We start from the raw sequence: 12,125 nt of genomic DNA on the forward strand, positions 1-12,125 counted from the left end.
TATTTTTTTATTTAGGGCGGAGGGAGAGAGAGTAATAGGAGAGGTGGGGGGAGGGGCAGAGGGAGAGAAACTCAAGGGACTCCCCACTGAGTGCAGAGCCTAAGGCAGGACCCCATCCCATAACCTATGAGATCATGACCTGAGCTGAAATCACAAGTCAGACGCTCAACCAACTGAGTCACCCAGGCACCCCTAGAAAGTATTTTTAATGTAATGAAAAAGGTAATTTCTCTCTGTGGTTTTGCTCCCCAAAATCTACAAGCTCAATCTAATCATGAGAAAAACATCAAATTCCAATTAAGGAATATTCTACATGATATCTGGCCAGTACTCCTCAAAACTGCCAGTTACCAAAAAATGGAAAGTCTGAGAAACCATCACATCCAAGAAGAGGCTAAGGAGACACCATGCTTAAATGTAATATGCTGCGTATAGGGTCCTGGAGCAGAAGTATATTAGGTAAAAACTAAGAAATCTGAATAAGCATGCACTTCAACTAATAATAATGTATCAAAATAAGCTGATACCCCAAAAGGACCCACCCACCCCAGAGTATAGGATGTGGCCCAGCCCTCACACAGAATTTCACCTTACATTCTACTGGCCTGATATGTAGGGAATCACAAGCCTTAGAATTTAAAAGGTTGTCCTCAACTGAGAATACCCCAAATGATCCCCCAAATACTCCGTGTGGCAGAGGCAAATGGAAATCCTCTCGATGAATGTGACTCCATCCCAGCCTAAAGGTATTGCTAAAAATAATTGTTAAAAGTATGTGTAAAGACCGTTTTTAGACAACAAATAGAATGAGCAATGGAAACTTGATCAAGGCAAAAGGGCCCAGGGTGACCATCAGGTGATACTTTGAGGTGAAGTATCCACAGGCCCTAATGGACCATTGGGCTACTACAACCAGGCACAGTTCCTAAAAAGGGAAAATTCCATACTCCCCATACCTCCTCACCTTCCCCCTTTTAAAACGGCCCCCACCCACTGCCTCCTTGCAGACATTCTCTCTTTTGCTGTCCTTCCCCCCTGGTCCCTTGAAATGTATCCAATGAATTTCTATCTCCTTTGCTCTGCCTCAGGTGAATCCTGAGCCACTGGCTTCCAACCTATTGGGCTGCCCTACATTTGGGGGCCCCCAACCGATGGGGGGAGACATCACGTTATGGTGACCAGAATAACCATGCACGTAAACAAAGGACCAAGGGCAAGAACAAGCAGGAAAACAGACCAGAAAAGAGACACACAAAATTTCAGTTAACAGAATGAGTCGACACAGACCATAAAACTATGCTTACAATGTTTAAAATGATAGGGAGGGGAAAAAAAAGGAAATCCCACTTCTAGTCAGTGTAGTATAACAGAGACCAATTTACTCTCCTGCCTGAACAACCAAAGACTACAAATAAATGAAACAATGGTTATCAAGACACTAGACATCAGGTTGCAAAGGACAGTAACCCTGAAAGACGGTCAGCAGGAAACGTATTCTCCACAACTGTCCAAGCTTGTTTCCCTGGAAGTTATCAGGTCTCCTCTGCAGAGCCTGTTGGACTCTCTGGGTTGAGGAGATGGAAAGGAGTGGTATGAAAAATGAAGTGGCTAAAGTCGGCTAGACAGAGTACCAAGGAGAGGATTGCATAGAAAGAAAACTTAGAAGATCTGCAGGGACATAAAATAATAGTTTTTTAAAGTATCAATGTTGGTTCATTAATTATAACGAAAGTACCATACAATGTAAGAGCCAGTAATAGGGAAAGCTGGGTGTAGAGCGTATGGGAATTCTCTACTTTCTTCATAATTTTTCTGTAAATCTAAAACTGTTCTAAATAATAAAGTTTATTAAATCACCCAGCAGACCCACGGACCTGTCCCTGGCTTCCCCAGAGTTTGGACGGCACTGACCCAGGGACGCCCCTTCTTCCCGCCTCTCCCCAGCCTCTAACCTCTTCTGCAGGCACAGCCTCCAGAACCATCTTCTCTGCGATCCTCTGCCCCCGCGAGCAGCCAGCAGAGCATCTTGAGCTTCCTCCTCGTCACCTAGGACCATGAGCTCCCGGCTTCACCCGAAGGACTCCACCGCCTGCGGGCCTCTCACCCACCTCTCTCGGGGCTTCCACTCGTCGGCGGCGGCGAGGTGGCTCCTCATGGTGTGGGTCACACCCCGCAGCCCCGGGGCCGTAGGAGCCCCAGGGCCGAACCCAACCAGACCCTCTGGACCTGCGGGCCCGGTGCCGCTGACTTCCGGACGGCCACTTCCAGCACGAGCAGGTGACACCCCTCAGGAAGATGCCCAGCACCTGACTCACCTCTGCACCTGACTCACCTCTGCAGCCTGCGCCGGCGAGTTCCCCTCCAGAGGCCCACCCTCCAGCACTGGCCAGGAGCCCCGAGCCCAGCAGACTCTGAGGGGTCCCGCTGCCCACCCCCACCCCCACCCCCAGCCCCAGCCAGGGCTTCTGCCAGAGCCTCTCCTGCCCGCACTGGGTAGCTGTCTGACCACCCTGCACCCTCTCCGGAGCGGTGGGCCAAATGGAAACAATCAATCCTTTTTCAGGGGAAAAATAAAATCACGCATATACAACTTCTCCCTCTCTGGGTGCAGACTCACACACTGCCATCCCCACCCCACCATTATTAGCACACTATTAGAGAGGGGACATTTCTTTTAAGAAACTGCTGCAAATTTAATCAAAACTTTACATTAAAAATTTTTTAAAGAAATGACTGGGGCAAGGAGAGCAAAGAGGAGATAGCAGGAGGCTAGGGAGCTAGGAAGAAGGTCCTCCTGGCTGTTGAAAGAACTCGAGCTTTACCTAAGAGTGGGAAACACTAGTTTTCAACAAGATATGCATTTGTAGCAGATTTGAAATTCATACATGATCATGCATTGCAAGAATAAAACTTTATTTTCTGTAACACAACTAGGGTAAAAGTCCTCCCTTAGCGGAAATACAGACACATTTTTAAGGGTAACAATTGCTCTGGGGAAAAATTTTTAATGATTTTTCAATTAACTCAGCTTCTTTAAGAATATTTAGTATTTCTTTCCCCTCTTCCTTTCTGCCCTTATCCCTTGGTAATAGGGAACAAAATTTCTGGGTGACTTATGTGATGTCTGGTATTGGAAATGTGTGGTCCAGGTGCCTTCCTTTGGTATTTTGGGCTCTTGTTTTGTGTAATTCTCTTTTCACACTGCATCCTTCAATTTATGCTGGCATCTACTAAAGCATAATTGTTCTGGTCTGGCAGTTGGTATTAGAAAGCAGCATTTCCTGCTGCTAACCTGAGGAAATATTACGTGGTGGTTAGAAGCCTGAATCCCGGAACCAGATCGCAAGATAAAAATTCTAGTTCTCCCATTTACTAGCTTAATCCCTCTGTGCTGAAATTTCTTCTATAAAAACGCAGATGTGAATAACACTTACCGTATAGGGTTGTTTCTCTGGTGAGGAGGGAGTAAGTTAATATATGTGAAGAACTTAAAACAATACCTAGCATATAGTGGTGCCATGTTAGCTACTGTTATTAATGGCCATAGTATCCAACACTGTATTTTTAATAAGTAATATATTTTTAGATATATAAGAAAGTTAAAAAAAAATAATAGAGGAGCACCTGGGTGGCTCAGTTGGTTAAGTGTCTATCTTCAGCTCAGGTCATGATCCCTGGGTCCTGGGATCATCAAGCCCTGCTTCGGGGTCCCTGCTCAGGGGGGAGTCAGCTTCTCCCTCTCCCTCTGTCCTCCCACCACTCGTGCTCTCTCTCTTTCTCTCTCAAATAAATACATAAATTCTTAAAAAACAAATAGAGAATTTCTGTGTTCCCCTCACCCAGGTCCCCTTAAAGTTAATATATATAACCATGGAACATTTACCAAAACTAAAAGATTAACATTGGTGCATTATTATTAAATTAATTCCAAACTTTATTTCAATTTTGCCAGTTTTTAAAGTAATACCCTTGGGGCACCTGGCTGGCTCAGTCCGTGGAGCATGGGACTCTTGATCTCAGGGTTGTAAGTTCAAGCCCCATGTTGGCTATAGAGATTACTTAAAAATAAAACCCTTAAAAAAATTAAAAATTTTAACAATTTTAAATAAATTAATGCCCTTTTTCTATTCCAGGATCCAACCCAGGTTACCACATTGTGTTAAATCCATTACATTTCTAAAATATCACACAGAAAATTCTGCTTCTAGCCATGGTGGAAAAATTAATACCAGACTACCAAATATAACCCAAATATGGACAAAATACTGCGTCCAGGCATGAACAACAGTCAGTGCGTGACTGAACATTGCAAAAATAGAAACATTTAAAGGGGGTCTCACAATCATTTCAGGTGTTTGTCAGGAGAGACTTTTGTGCAGTGGAAGAGGGAAATGGAGGCCTGGTGGAACAGTGGTCTTATTCAGCTGAGGAAACAGATAAAAGTTAGAGACTTCTGAAGTGGCTAGAATTTGTGCAACAGGGTATCTGAGATGAGGGAGGCCAGATGTCTGTGTGAGACTCACTATGGGGCCAGGGCCATGGGCTCGGGGCTACATGAACATAGGACAAGACTGCTCAAGGCCTAGGAGGGGTTACCTGCCACAGAGCTGAGAGCCAAATCACGATCCTACATTGAAGACCCAGCCCAGGCTTCTCAGAAGCATCCCTGGAACTTCAGAAAGTTCATGTTTTTAAAGTAAGAACCATGATCCAGAGTAAGGGACACATCCTAGGACTAAACTTAAAACTGAAGCCTGACAAGACCAAAAGGATCTACCAGTAGTTCAAATGATTGCAAAATAAAAGTCAATATTCCTTATAGAGGAAAGAGTGATAATCCAGGCTCCCAACAGCATAGTGTCCACAATCTATTAAAATAGATACATGTAGGGGCACCTGGGTGGCTCAGACTGTTAGGTGTCCAACTCTTGATCTCAACTCAGGTTTTGATCTCAGGGTTGTGAGTTCAAGCCCCATGCTGGGCTCCACCCTGGGCATGGAGCCTATTTAAAAAAAAAAAAAGTGTTCATGTAATAGATACTTGTATGTTTACAAATATGTTAAGCACAAAGGATAGGAGTTGTAAAAAAACAAAAACTACTTTGTTACTAGGCTCATACATTTTATATACAGTATCACATAATATTCACTGTAAGATGACTATGATTGGTATGCATATTGTAATCCTGATGGCAACCCTAAAAAATAATGTAAAGAAATATAGCTGAAAAGCCAACAGAGTGATTACACTAGAATACTAAATTAATATTCTATTAACCCAAAAGAAGTCAGGAAAGGAGAAAGAGAAAAACAAAATAACAACATTGGCAAATTGAAAGCAAGTAACAATAAGAACAGACCTAAAGCCAACCATATCCATGATTTTATTAAATGTAAAAAATACAACTAGGTTAAAAAGAAAATGATTAAAAAATATATATCATATAAATGGTATGCAAAAGAAAGCTGGAAGAGTTGTGTTAATATTAGACTTAATGGACTCAAGACAAGAAGAATTATCAGAGATAAAAAGAGACATTTATAATGATAAATGAAGAAGACATAGCAAACCTAAAATGTAGGTGGCTAATAACTGAACTTAAAAATAGATGAAGCAAATCTGACTGAAGAGACAAATAGGCAAATCTACAATCAGAAGTAGAAATATCAATTTCCTCTTTAATAACTAGATAAAAATCTAGAAGGATGTAGGGGACCTAAAAATAATCTAAAAATAATTATTGGACACTCTAACTTTACTCATCTTTAAAGAACAATTTATCCAGTAATAGCAGAATTCACATTCTTCCCACGTGCACATAAAAGCATTAACCAAGATAGACCTTATGCTGGGACACAAAACAGCTCAATATATTGTAAATTTGCAATTTAACAGAATATGCTCTGTAAACACAACCACATTAAATCAGAAATCAATAACAATTAAATATTTTTAAAAGTCTCAAGTATTTACAGGTTAAACAACAAATTTCTTTTTTTTTAAAGATTTCTCTTATTTATTTGACAGAGAGAGAGAGAGAGCACAAGCAGGGGGAGTGTGAACCAGGCAGAGGGAGAGGGTGAAGTGGGTAGAGGGAGAGGGTGAATCAGACTCCCCAAGGAGTGGGGAACCCGATGTGGGAATCGATCCCAGGACCCTGGGATCATGACCTGAGCTGGAGGCAGACGCTTAACCATCTGAGCCACCAGAGCACCCCAACAAATTTCTAAACAGCCAGAAAAGAAACCATGTGAAAAATTAGTAAGTACTTGAAACTAGTAGTAACTAGTAAGTACTTGAAACTAGTAGTAACTAGTAACTATATATCAAATGTTTTGAATAGAGCTAAACAGTACTTACAGAAAGTTTATCAATCTTTGTTGGGGAAGGTCATCAAAAAGATGTGACCATCAGTTGACCCATGAGCTGGACCTGGGCCCTCAGATGGAGGCGACTCACTCCCTCCCCTGTCCCTGGAATGTGGGTTCCACTTGTCTTTCCTGCTCCCAGAGGCTGCTCCAAGCACAGAGCCTTGAGATGGTGATATGTTGAAAACACCTGCATGGCGTATGAGACTGAGCCCAGTTGGGGCCTCCTTATAAACTTAAGATTTGGAGGGCAGTTATGGAGCGCCTGGGTGGCTCAGTCGTTAGGCGTCTGCCTTCATTCAGCTCAGGTCATGATCCCAGCATCCTTGCATCGGGCTCCCTGCTCCGCGGGGAGTCTGCTTCTCCCTCTCCCGCTCTCCCTGCTTGTGTTGCTGCTCTCGCTATCTCTCTGTCTGTCAAAAAATAAATAAAATCTTTAAAAAAAAAGTAAAACAGTTATTTTACCAGCAAAATGGGTTTAATCAGGAACAGCAGAGGAATTGCAATTAGGAACATACACACTATAGCAAAGCAAGGGCAAACCCACAGATCAAGTGAAAGGAATGTTGGGGCGCCTGGGTGGCTCAGTTGGTTAGGCAACTACTTCCGGCTCAGGTCATGATCCTGGAGTCCCAGGATCGAGTCCCGCATCGGGCTCCCTGCCCAGCAGGGAGTCTGCTTCTCCCTCTGACCCTCTTCCCTCTTGTGCTCTCTATCTCTCATTCTCTCTCTCTCGAATAAATGAATGGAATCTTTAAAAAAAAAAAAAAGGAAAGGAATGTTACTTCATAAAGAAAAGGAAGAAGTTGGGAGGGGCTTCTTTGAACGAATGTTCATTGGAAGAAAGCAAGTGTTCAGGGTCCTGACAGTTTCTCATTGGCTGAGTTGTGGTATTTTCTTATTGACTGAGCTTGTTGCTGGAGAAGGAGGCAATGTATGTTTCTTCCTGTTGGGTGTGAAGTTGATAAGTGGCAGCGTGTGGGAGCACCCCTTCCAGCCTCTTGAATCCATTTTTTAATTTAATTTAATTTATTTTTTTATTTTATTTTAATTTTATATTTTAAAAGATTTTATTTGTTCATTTGACACATAGAGAGATAGTGAGAGAGAAAACACAAGCAGAGGGAGGAGCAGGCAGAGGGAGAAGTAGGCTTTCTGCGGAGCAAGGGGCCCCACGCGAGGCTCGATCATGACCTGAGCCGACAGCAGACACTTAACTTACTGAGCCACCCAGGCGGCCCCTGAGTCCAATTTAAATAAGGTTTTCTTTACTCAGTTTCACATGGAGTTAATTCAAGTTAATCAAGAAAAAGTTAATCACCCTCATCTCCATAGGCTTATTACTGAGACTGGTTTTCTTTGTGTGTAAATATAGTGGGGACCACCACCTCCCACCAAAGGGTAGGACATGAGTGGTATCTCCAATAGTTCCTACTGTTGTGAAACCAACCTCTGTGTCCTGTAGCTCAAATATGTAACGTGAAAATAAGAGTTTCGGTATAAAAAAGGAGGATAGTTTGTTACTTTGCCAGGCAAAGGAGATGGGAGCAGGCTAATGCCTCTAAGACTGCAAATCCACCCAGGCTAAAAGGCTGAGGGGTTTTCTAGGAAAATACGGGGATCTGGGTAGTTTCCTTTTTATTTTATTATTTTTTTTAAGATTTATTTATTTATTTGTCAGAGGGAGAGAGCTCAAGCAGGCGTGCACAAGCTCGGGGGGAAGGGCAGAGGGAGAGGGAGAAGCAGGCTCCCTGCTGAGCAAGGAGCCCTGGGATCCTGAGCTGAGCCAAAGGCAGACACTTAACTACCCCAGCGACCCTGGGTAGTTTTGATAGTATCTGGTACCTGCTGTCAGCCAGGTTTGTTGTGTCTTCAGGATGATCTCCTGACTAGTGCCGCCACCAGCCATCTGAGTCTCCTTACTATCAACATCAATACTGAGTTCCTGGAACAAAGGATTCTACAGAAAAACAAGTGAAGGGGTGGGGGCTTCAAGAATGAGGAAGAGAAAAATTCATTCCGTATACAGGTGAGCTTTGCTGAAGCATTAGTGTGCCCATCTTAATATCCACCCAGTTTTACATTTTCTATTGTGGTTTCACTGTCCCTGATGAGGGAGCAGAAAGCAAGCGGAGGACAAAGCACAAGCTGATACCCGGAAACCACCTCCCCCTCCGTGGGATATGTGTGACATTCCTCCAGGAAACTTCCAGCTCTCTTAATGCTTTGCTGGAGGGAAAAACAACCTTAGCCTGTTAATAGCAAGGCCTCCAGGATCCTGAGGCTCTTCTTTAGCATGTCAAAGTTCTTTCGAAAACCTCCCTTTTTCCTTACCTCCCCCAACCCCATAGTATATAATCAGCCACCCCTCACAACCCTGGTGCAGCAGCTCTTTCTGCCCACGGGTCCTGTTCCCATGCTTTAATAAGATCACCTCTTTGCACCAAAGACATCTTAAGAATTCTTTCTTGGCTGTCAGCTCCGGACCTCACCAACATTCCAAAACTACACCATCCCTACTAATTATGCTGCAGGATATGTTTTATTTCAACCTATTTGGGGGCATGACCAGTCGTGACACATCAGTGTAAATTACAAATGGCCCTAGAGAATTCCATAAGCTTGGAGGCCATAAGATTTGCACTGGTGTGCCCCTTAAACCCCGGGCTAGGATCCCTTGCCCCACGGCCACTTCAACTTCTATCTGTATTAAATTAGTCAAGAGGACCTTTTGGGTCAAGGTACAGGCCCTTTCCTAAAACTATGTTCTAGTGTTATCCAGCATTTTTTGTTAAGTCTGCCTGACCTACTTTGCTAATGCTTCATTATATCTCCAGGCTGACTCCTATCCTTTGCTTTCCTCCAGGAAGAACTCCCTCTAGTCTGCCTATTCTAGTTATCTTTTTCCTCTGAGGTGCTGCTTTTCATTAAAAGCAAATTCTGCTTGTTCCATGATACTTAGACTGGCATCTATCTCTCCTAAGGCTCTTTTCGACTTGTGGGCCACTGTTGAATACACAATGTGTCATGTTGCCTTTGTGTACTAATGGCTCGGGTATGGTTAGCGTACAAATTTTCTACCCCAAAATTATGGGCACCCCATATTAGGGTTAAATCAGTGGCAGTTAAAACCACATGTAATTTAGTTTGAGTATGCCCTCAGGCCTCCCTTAGCTTTCCTGGTGTCAGGGTGGGGCCTTTCCTTAGGGGATCTCAGATTCACCACTTGATGCCCCCTGCTTTCATCTCTTCAGGAGCCCGTTGTTTCTCCCTATTCTGATTAATAGCTTTCCATCCCCCCAAAGGAGGGTGATTGTGTGTGTGCATACCGCATTGTAGCATGTTGGGCATACCGCATTGTAGCATGTTGGGCACACTGCCATTACATTGTTTCCTTTATAACCAGAGACCCTTGCAAGCATTTGATCATGGAGGTTTATAGTTACACAGCAATCAGTGTGCTGGGAGCTACAGACCACAGGGCTTAAAATCTCTGTAGGAAGTAGTTCTTTGAAATTCTCTCCCAAATGATGTCCTTTGTAGTAGATGTAGCCTGAAAATACTCGTCAAAAGACACTAGCACGTTATTAGAGTTCAATTTAGTCATTAACAGTTGATCCAACTCATCAACAGATTGTATGACCAGAATGTCTCCCAGATGCTGGTTTGTAGACTTTCATCCGACCTGGGCAGGTTCCAAAAGCGGGGGTAGCCTCAAACATAGCTTCAACTTTCTGGACATTTGGTATAATTGTGCTAAGAGATAATATTATTCTCTTGCCCTGAGCCTCTCTCTCAAGGTATTAATACAATGTTGGATATCTCTCATTTCATAACCCATTTATACATTCTTCTGTGCTCAGCTATTTTCTCCTTCTGTCCACTTGTCATTTATTTGTACCCCAATTTTTCTACCTTTAGAAGGGGCATTAAGGTCAGCCACGGTGCTGGTTCAGGTTGCTAGCAGCAACTCTAGTCTAGCAAGCACCTCTCCCTCAATTTGTACAATGATTAGCCATTTTATTTTAGGGAAGTCTAGTCCCCACTCCACCCCTCAATGCACATACACACAACGTTGAACCTCTCATATTGCTCCTGAAGGAGGTACAGCCCACAATCACCCTGCACTCTTCCTTTTTTCCCTGCCCACATTCAGCTGTGAAACACTAATTGCTGACCAATCGCTCTATTTTTTGTTTGTTTGTTTGTCCATGAGCTTAAATTATTCTACAAACTAATCCAATAAAATTGTGTCTCCTTTATTTATTTATTGTTTTGAGAGAGAGAGAGTTCACGCACACATGCACACATGCGTGAGTGTCGAGGGGAGGGGCAGAGAGAGAGGGTGAGAGAGAATCTCAAGCAGGCTCCACGCTCAGTGCAGAGCCCAATACAGGGACCGATCTCACGACCCTGAGTCAAAATTAAGATCCAGGGCGCCTGGGTGGCTCAGTTGGTTAAGTGACTGCCTTAGGCTTGGGTCGTGGTCCTGGAGTCCCGGGATCGAGTCCTGCATCGGGCTCCCTGCTCAGCGGAGAGTCTGCTTCTCCCTCGGACCTCCCCCCGCTCATGCTCTCTCTCTCTCTCTCTCATTCTCTCTCTCAAATAAATAAATAAAATCTTTAAAAAAAGATAAAAAAAATTAAGAGTCCAATGTTCGACCGACTGAGCCACCCAGGTGCCCCAAATTGTGCCTCCTTTAAAGGCATAGTTTCTGAAGTTAATGTTCAATATCTTTTTTCTGACTCCAAGAGAATTCCTCCCAGCTGTCCTCTCACAAACTAGCCAGCCGACAGTCTAGTCCGCATCTTCATTAAATGCACGAATCTCTTTCCAGTTGCTTTTCACCACACCCTCCACTGTTCAAACCCTTAAGCTTGAACGTCCGCAAGCTCTGTTAAGAATGCAGTCAGTTCCTTTGGAAACATTGGGAGCTTCCAACTCCTCCTGAGGAGGAGATGACGAACAAGTTTCTCTTCCTAGGGAATATTTCTGAGCTGGGGTTAGGAACAGGGCATGTTTCTCTCCAAGTGCCACCTTTGCTGTAGGTGCTTAGTGCTCAGTGAAGTGGGGGAAAGCAACAGCCTGAGATCCCCTTGGCTTGCCTCTCTGGGCATGGAACCATTGCTCTTCAGCTGTGACAAGTACTATTGGACCCCAGTCCTTTCAGCATGCTGAGACCAAGGCCCTGGACTGCACCTGACTCACCCAATATGCCCTACTCCCCAAGTTAGCAGTCATTTAACTCACAGTGCGCCATGGACACCCACACACGTTCCCTTGATATTAATAGAACGTCTCAGTTCATTCTCTTTCTGCCTACTGCCATCAGGATGTCCGCATTTAAAAATTATTCCCTCCTAACAACCAAAAATGCTTCAGTTAACTTAATGTAAGTTGGAAGAAGTTGGTCTTCCTGCTTTTTTCTTTTGGAAAGTATGAAATAATCATATCTTCACTGACATGCAAGGGTTTTACTTACCAGAATGAGGGATCACCTTTCTTCCAGACTTTATTATATTTATCCATTCCTAAAAGATAGGACTTCCTGAGATTTATTATAATAAAAACAACTCAACAATTTGAAGGGTGGGGGGGGGCGCCTGGGTGGCTCAGTTGTTAAGCGTCTGCCTTCGGCTCAGGTCGTGATCCCAGGGTCCTGGGATCAAGCCCCACATTGGGCTCCCTGTTAGGCGGGAAGCCTGCTTCTCCCTCTGTCACTCCCCCTGCTTGTGTTCCCTCCCTCGCTCTTGCTG

This window comes from Zalophus californianus, chromosome 10 (genome assembly GCF_009762305.2).
Source record: "Zalophus californianus isolate mZalCal1 chromosome 10, mZalCal1.pri.v2, whole genome shotgun sequence".
In the NCBI taxonomy this organism is placed as follows: Eukaryota; Metazoa; Chordata; class Mammalia; order Carnivora; family Otariidae; genus Zalophus; species Zalophus californianus.